Consider the following 8,071-nt stretch of genomic DNA (forward strand, 5'->3'; position numbering starts at 1 on the left):
TCGACTATGGGTTATGGTTTTTGGAGGTTCTTCAGTTTTGGTAGGCTTGGTTGGAGTTTCTTCTTTAGACATGATTGTTTTTGGATCTTAAACTGTTTGTGTGTTAACAGATTGCTTTGATACCACTTGTTAGGTCACACACACACTGTAGAAGGGGGTTGAATACCGTGTTTAGCACAATCAAATCGAATATAAGAACTCAAGTAACAGAAAACATATTTTATTCAACACAATAAACTCTGTTACAATATGGAACTGTCATCTCTCAGTGATGAACAAATTATCACGAGGGATGCTAGGGTTACAAAGAATAATAACTTCGATAATGATAACACTTATAGTGTAAACCCTATGCCTGTGTTTATATACTACACAGTTACAAGTTAAATTTTAATTGATATGGAATATAATTCTGCTTCCTAAAATATATCAACTAGTTATCTTTTCTTCCAAGTATTCTATTCTTCATAGAATTCTTTCTTCATGCATAATTCTTTCTGTCTTAGTCTCGATCTTCTTTCCTTTCAATCAACCGCCTGTCTTATCTGAAAGTCATCTTAAGTCCTGATACTATCTCATGATAAATATCTTCTGATCACTTAAGTTCTGATAACTTAAGTTCTGATATCTTATGTTCTGTCTTCAGTATAAGTGCTGATTTCCAGTTAAGTACTGATTTATCCTGTTAAGTAAGATCTGAAAACTAAACATAAATCATATTACACATGACATTATCAAATCTTAGAAGAAATAGTATAGGTTTCCTTGTTGTTAATATAATAGAATTCCTTATATATTGGTAGTTGTTGTTAGTCCCTTGAAAATATGACAAGAATTACAGAAGGGGGGTTGAATGGAATTCTTGAAATTTTTTCTTTTTGAAATAAAATGTTCTAATTCAAATATAAATATAAGTGTATTGATTAGCACAATGCGGAATAAAAACTTAAGTGAATCAAAACACAAGTAATTAAAAACAAGAGTCTTTAAAAACTTTCTGGTGGATTTGAATGATTCCACCAGAGATATATATTATATATCGAGAGAACCCTGTGTGCAGAAATGCTCACAACTGCTTACAACAATTGAACTTCTAAGACTTCAGAGAAATGCTAAGAATCCTGCTTACAAATGTTTATCTGCTTTCTTTCTTAGATCGATAGTGTCTTAATTGCTACTACTTGGTTTATATATCACCAAGATTACAAAGTAATAAGACAAGATAATAAAACAAAAACTATCTAGTCTATTACAATGCTACTTTATTACTCTATTCCAGCATCTTTGAATATCTTCATAATAGCATGGAAATGGCAATGCTTCTTTGTTCTCGAAAACCCAGTTGAATACCACATTCCATTTACATCCACTCGACGCATGTGACTATGTTGTCACTGTCAATAGATATTTGAATTCTTTATCCGTCGGGTTCATGATCATCCGTCGAGTTATTGATCATCCGTCGGGTTGTCTATTTGATCATCCGTCGACTTTATTGTAGGTTATCCGTCGGGTAGCAAACTGGCACTTGACTTCATTTCATTTATGCAGAATTACAAGACATCATTTATGTACAATTAATCAACCTATTCTGCATATCTAGTTAAAGTCAACATGACTTGAATACTACTTACATAATCTATACAATGGTGAATGCAGAAATGTGCTACAAACTTATTATTACATAAGCTACTCACTCGATGGATAATAAATCATCATCCGTCGGGACTATAAATCTTATCCGTCGAGTGCTACATTATTTCACTAAGTAAAATCTACTAAGGTGTTTTGTTCATGAAATCATCAAGTACACAACATATACACAACAATCTCCCCCAATTTATGTCTACTGGAATTGTAGCCATAAATTAAGAGATACTTGATGATAACAAAACACCCTAAAAATATAACTTTTAAGAGAAATTAGATATTACTGAAAAGTGCTTCAAATAACAAAAATGTAAAAAGTTTTGCTCACAACATTTTTCAAGATGCTCCTCTAGCCTGAGCAGATTTGTCTAGTTTCTTGAAGGTCTGGATCTCTTTCCAAGCTTCTTCCTCAATCTGATTTTGGAGCTGCCTGTGGAATTCCAGTTCATCAGATTCAGAGAGATTTAGCTTTCCTTGCATTTCCAAAAGAGTCTCATTGCTAGAGATACTCAATTGGTCTTCCAATCTGAAGAATCTTCTCACACCTTTTTCATCCATGAACTCCATCAGCCAGTAGGGCCTTAGATGCACTCTTCTCCTTGTGTAAGGGATGATTAGAGTCTTTGGGAGTGCATCTTTAGCTCTAACACTCCTTAGTTCTTCAATCTTCTTCAATACCAATCTTCTTGCAATAATGTTGAACCTAAAGTTCTTCTTGAAGGATGAATAAACTTTAATCAGTACAACTTGGCTTTCTTGAAGGATCATGTGAAGAGGCCACTGAATCTCCTTTCCTCCTTTGTACTTGAACACTAACCTTTCAGGTAGGTTTCTGTATGCATCAATTCCTCTCACTTCATCTAGTTCATCCAGATAGAGGTTTAGATCAGAAAATTCTTTGATGTCACACAAGTACAGATTGTCTCCCTTACTGACTTTAGATTGAGCTTTAACTTGATACTTGGATTTGAGAGGTGACAGCTTCACTTTCTTGACTGCTCTTGACTTTGTTCTTTTTGGCTTGCTAAGGATTGGTAGATTGAAGTCAGGAATTGGTATGTTCTCCCATTCTATTGGCTCATCCTTGGGCACAATAGGTTCATCATGAATATTCCTGTAGGGATCCACCACCCTGATATCTTCAAATACCACAGAGGGCTTTGATGCTTGAGTTGTAGATGGTGTGGATTCCTTAGGAAATTGATCTTCCAATTCCTTGTCAACAATATCCAGTTTCCTTTTAGTTCTTTTAGCCAATTCCTTCTTTCTTGGAGATTTCTTCTGTTGTTCAACCTGCTTCTTTGATTCAATAGCTTCAGATGGTTGAGAAGGAATTTGTTGTGATAAATTTACAGCATGTAACTTGGCCAAGATAACAATCTGCTCTTTCTTTTGTTTAGTCTTTTTAGCATCTAGAGCAGCTTGCTTCTTTTTCTGCTTCAATCTAGCCTTTTCTTCTATCTTTGCTTGAGTAAATTGAGGATGTCAAGCCACCACAAAAATTTCTTTCCCATTTTTGAAAATCTTGGTAATTCTCCTTTTGAAAGCTGAATCAGCTGGATCTTTATATAAAGCAATTGACCTTGACAGAAGCTTCTTCTCATCAGGCTTATGTGTCTCATACACAATGTCCAAAGGGTTTTTCAATGATGATTTTGAGTAGTTTACCCTTGGTTTAAGAATTATTTCAGCCTTTGGGGATTTGATGCAGGAAGATTGTCCTCTTTCCAGATAATTCATGCTCATCTCATTCACACTAATTTGCTTGACTTGAGAGTGATGGATGACTGACTTAACTGGCTCCTTGACAAGTTCAAACTTCTTCTATATTTCCTCATCAATCTTCTCCTAGTTGACTAAACTCAACTTTTCCTTATCATCTGCTCTTAAGTTGGCTGCTGCTGCATTGATCAGATCTATGCTATCTGTAACTGATGGCTTTGAGATAGTAATTGAAGGTACAATTACTTTACTGATTTGAATTTGAAGCCTCTCCCCCTCACTTGATCCTTTCTCCCCTTTTTTGTTATCATCAAGTTGAGTAGAGGAGGGGGTTTGAGCAGCCACCAGTTTTTGAAGTAGACCAGTCTGTTGGGATTGATGGAGATGAATGGCAGTTAAAGGTGCTTCCATGGCTGACATTCTTGTATCTAAGGTATCTATCTTGGTTGACAGATCAGAATTTTTCCTTAATTGCCTCTTGATGTCAAGTATTGTAGCTTCTGGAAGTTTAGAATCTATTCTATCTGAAAGGGCCTTCTTCATCTCCTCAATATCACCCTTCATGGTTTTCACATCCCTAGCATGCTGGAAGCCCTGGATTTATTGAAGTTGCAGGGAGGCTAGATGTGCCTGAAGGAGCTTCTTGGTGCTGGCATTGGTAGTGGTTTGAAGAGCAGTATTTGTTTGATTGATTAATTGGATTAGGGTTGTCTTGAAGTAATGCTCATCACAGTGCTTTGAGAATGCCCATGATGGCATACCTGACCTTGAACTTGAGCCTACTTCTCCCCTATGTCCATTGCTTCACCTTCACTATCCCCACTCCCATCTCCAAAGAAATCAGCTGAACAACCAGTCTCATAGACCACATCACCAGCTGTAGAAGGCAAAGCTGTGATGGCATCCTTAGCTCTCATTATAGACTGTGTGGTATACACCAAATTCAGCATCCTGTTCAGCTAGAAGTTGATAAGCTGGAACAGGGTGAGTAAATGCCTCAGCATCAAGGGAAGTGGAATCTATAACAGCTTTAGAATGCTGAGATAGTCCTTCCCTGTCTGCATCCTGGACATTCATTGACTCACTAGCAATGACATCCATCCTTATTGCTCCAGTACCTGTATTTCTCTCATTTTCTCTCTTTTGTTGCATCAGGGTCTCACCCTGGCTCCCCACCCTCACACCCTCACCTTCACCTACTAAGGTGGGACTCCTCTCACTCTCTTTTGCCAATCTTGAAGAAATGGATTGCATATTTTCACTCGTTTCCTCTCCTTTTCCTCGGAGCAACCCAGACTCTCATTCAAAACACTCTTCTCTCTCAATCCTAAGAGTGACTGTACAACCACTAAATCTTCTGCACTTGAAATAATTGAAGTTTGAAGCTGTGCAGAGATACTCGATGGATGAGTGATATCCATCGAGTGAGTGGTTTTGCTATCCGACGGATAACTGATGTTAAGCTTATCCGTCGGGATACAATCGCTACTCGACGGATGAGCAATATCCATCGAGGGAGTGGAAATGAATGAGCTGGGAATAGAAACTATTGTTTACTCTGTGCTGATTGAAGATATTTTAGGCACAGATGACACAACAGTTCCTGAAAGAATTGGCAAGTGAGCCAACAAATCATCTAAAAGATGATGCTCACTTGCACTAGATTTTGGCTTCCCCAGCAGAGTTAAAGAAGGGGAATCAGGAATTGATGTGTTTATCATATCCACATCCAGAGAATTTGTTGGTGAGTTTGGTGTTAGAGGTGCTTCTAAAACTAGAGATTTTGGCTGTGACTCCACATTTATTGGAGCCACATCAAACTGAATTTATGAAGGTGCAGTGACTGTGTCTTTAGCACCAGTTTGCACAGTGTGTGTACCCTGTGTATCCCCAAAGGTTTTAGATTTCTTCTTTCTGGCATAAGTTTGGGGTGAGCTTGTGTCCCTAACCCTCTTGGCCTGTGCTCTTGGTTGAGGGCCTTGTTCAATAGCTACATCCTTTTGGGAGGATGCAGCTAGAAATGAGATTTTGTCCTTTTTAAGCACTGCAGTTTGTTGGGAAACTGCAGTATGGCTAGGATGGGATTCACTCAACTCTCCAACCTTATTCTTGGGGTTTCTTTTATGTTCACCCCTTCCCTCACCTAACTTACCCTCCTTCACACTCCCCTCTTTGGCTTTAGTGGATTTTACAACTGACATCTTTTGGGAGATACCAGAGGGGGCTTTCTTTGATTTGGATTTTGAAATAATTGTAGGTTTGGCAGCTTTGGTAGGCAACTGTTTGGTCATTGACACAGTTGCCATAGTGATAAGTGGCATTTTATACCACTTAGAACGTCTTAAAATGGCTTAAATTGGTGTCTTGAAATCAAGTATTTTGTGTATTTGATGCGTTTTTCTAGTGTTTATGCGTTTCAGGGTATTAGTTGCATTTTGGGGGAGTAATCATCAAGAATAAGCCTTGGCATGTGTTCATCATTGAGAGAAGGAAGAAATGGGCAGATTACGGCGAAGGAACGGAGGAAACTCAGGAATTTTCCAGAAGGGTCCTGAGCGCCCGCTCAGCTACGCTGAGCGGCCGCGCAGGGTCGGGGAAAAAAAAATTATTTTAGGACTTCTATTTCTGTTTGGCTTCCACTTCTATGTAATCTGAGTTTTATGGGACTATTATATAAGTAGATTTAGAGACGTTTTCATGAGAGAGGATCGTGGTATTATGCAAGGAGCGAAGGAGATAAGGAAGAAGACCGTTTAGTGCACAGCAACGAAGAGGAAGCATATTTTCTTGTGATTCTTGTTTCGTTATAACGTTGGATGCTAGTTTCTTACCTTGAACCTATTTACTCTTGGGACGTACTCTGATTTAATATAATTAGTTTAGTTATTATTTTCTTGTGTTTGTTTATCATGATTTCATATGAACCCATGATGACGATAAGTGCTATAATGGGCTAATCGTGATCATGGGGTTGCAACGGATTTATTATGGAATTCTTTAGTTAATTGTTTAATACTTTAGTGTATGATGATTGTATGATATCTAGTTTTGGTTGTGCGTATTCGTCTTATGTGCGTCGCGAACATATAAGATAGGGTGTTAATCTCTTGTGAAGCGACGGTGGATCTTGAGATTTAGAACTTGCCATGCTAGCATATGTTCATGTACGTTGTGCATGATTAGTGGGTAACTCTAACAGTTTTATTTGCCCTATGTAATAAAAAAGAATAACTTGTGCTTAAATCGTTGTGTTGTCAATTTCTGTAGACATATAGGAACTTAACATAATTGATGACTATTCAACTTCTATCTTGATTGTGGATGTTTGTAGAATGGTATTAGTACAATGAAAGTTGACTTTTATCAGTTTTGTGTTATTCGATTAATATCATCACTGTCACATGCTAAAGGTAATAACAATGACTATTGAAGGAAGTAGTAAGGAAGTTGTGATCTCATGAGTGTTTTATTATTGATAATTTGAAGTGTTAATTAAGTGATTAATTAAGTAGTTAATTGTAGTTAATATTTAGTCAACAATTCTAAGTGTTAGTGTCTTAACATTGAGAAGTAATCATACATTGGTAAGTGAGTTTAATTAGACAATAAATTAGTCCGAGTCTCTGTTGGAACGAACTAGAAAGTATTCTATATTACTTGCGAACGCGTATACTTGCGTGAATATTAGCGTGTGTTTTCGCTCTAACAAGTTTTTGGCGCCGCTGCCGGGGACTCGGCGTATTTGTTTAGTTTATGTACTTACCATCATTGGTCATTAGGACTCAGTGATTAGGACGTAGTAGTTACTTATTGTTTCCGGTTGTGTTTCAGGTACTTTAGCAAGCGTTTATGCAAACTCGTTCTCGTACTCGCAAGAGGACTTTAGATACAGCTGAGGAGACAAACGAAGTTTTTGATATTCCGGAGAAGTTAGATTTTGAAGATTCGGATTCAGGAACTGAGCGGAAAGAACCAGTAAACATGGGTGATCGTATTGTTCAAGCTGATCCAGCTCTTATGGATTTTTCTCGGCCAAAAATTGATGACATTCAGTCAAGCATTCTTCATCCGGCTATTCAAGCTAACACCTTTGAAATCAAGCCGGGCACTATTCAGATGGTGCAGAATTCTGTTTCTTTTGGAGGAGCAGCGACTGAAGACCCCAACATGCACATAAGGAATTTTGTCGAGATCTGCAGCACTTTTAAGTATAATGGCGTGACTGATGAGGCTATCAAGTTGAGGCTTTTCCCATTCTCACTGAGGGACAAGGCTAAAGACTGGTTACATTCTGAACCAGCTGGGTCCATCACTACGTGGCAAGATCTTGCGCAAAAGTTTCTGGTGAAGTTTTATCCGATGGCAAAGACTGCTGCTATGAGGAGTGCTCTTACTCAGTTTGCGCAGCAACCTACAGAATCTATGTGCGAGGCTTGGGAACGCTACAAGGAAATGTTGAGAAAATGTCCACATCATGGAATGCCTGATTGGATGGTGATCACTGGTTTCTATAATGGTTTGGGGGCCCAATCTCGGCCCATGCTCGATACAGCAGCTGGAGGCGCCTTATGGGCTAAAAGCTATACTGAGGCGTATAATCTTATAGAGACTATGGCTGAAAATGAGCATCAAAACCCAACTCAGAGGATGACGTCAGGTAAGGTAGCAGGTATTCTGGAAGTTGATGCAGCCACCGCTA

General features: G+C 38.3%; 1 non-coding gene across 1 annotated transcript; it reads right to left on the bottom strand.

Moving 5' to 3' along the window:
* Positions 1 to 7,746: 7,746 nt before the first annotated feature.
* Positions 7,747 to 7,853, bottom strand: LOC141681497 (small nucleolar RNA R71). Its single transcript, XR_012558926.1, has one exon. It is a non-coding gene; the product is annotated as a small nucleolar RNA R71 (small nucleolar RNA).
* Between the last annotated feature and the right edge of the window lie 218 nt (positions 7,854 to 8,071).

The sequence above is a fragment of the Apium graveolens genome, chromosome 8 (genome assembly GCF_009905375.1).
Source record: "Apium graveolens cultivar Ventura chromosome 8, ASM990537v1, whole genome shotgun sequence".
Lineage (NCBI taxonomy): Eukaryota > Viridiplantae > Streptophyta > Magnoliopsida > Apiales > Apiaceae > Apium > Apium graveolens.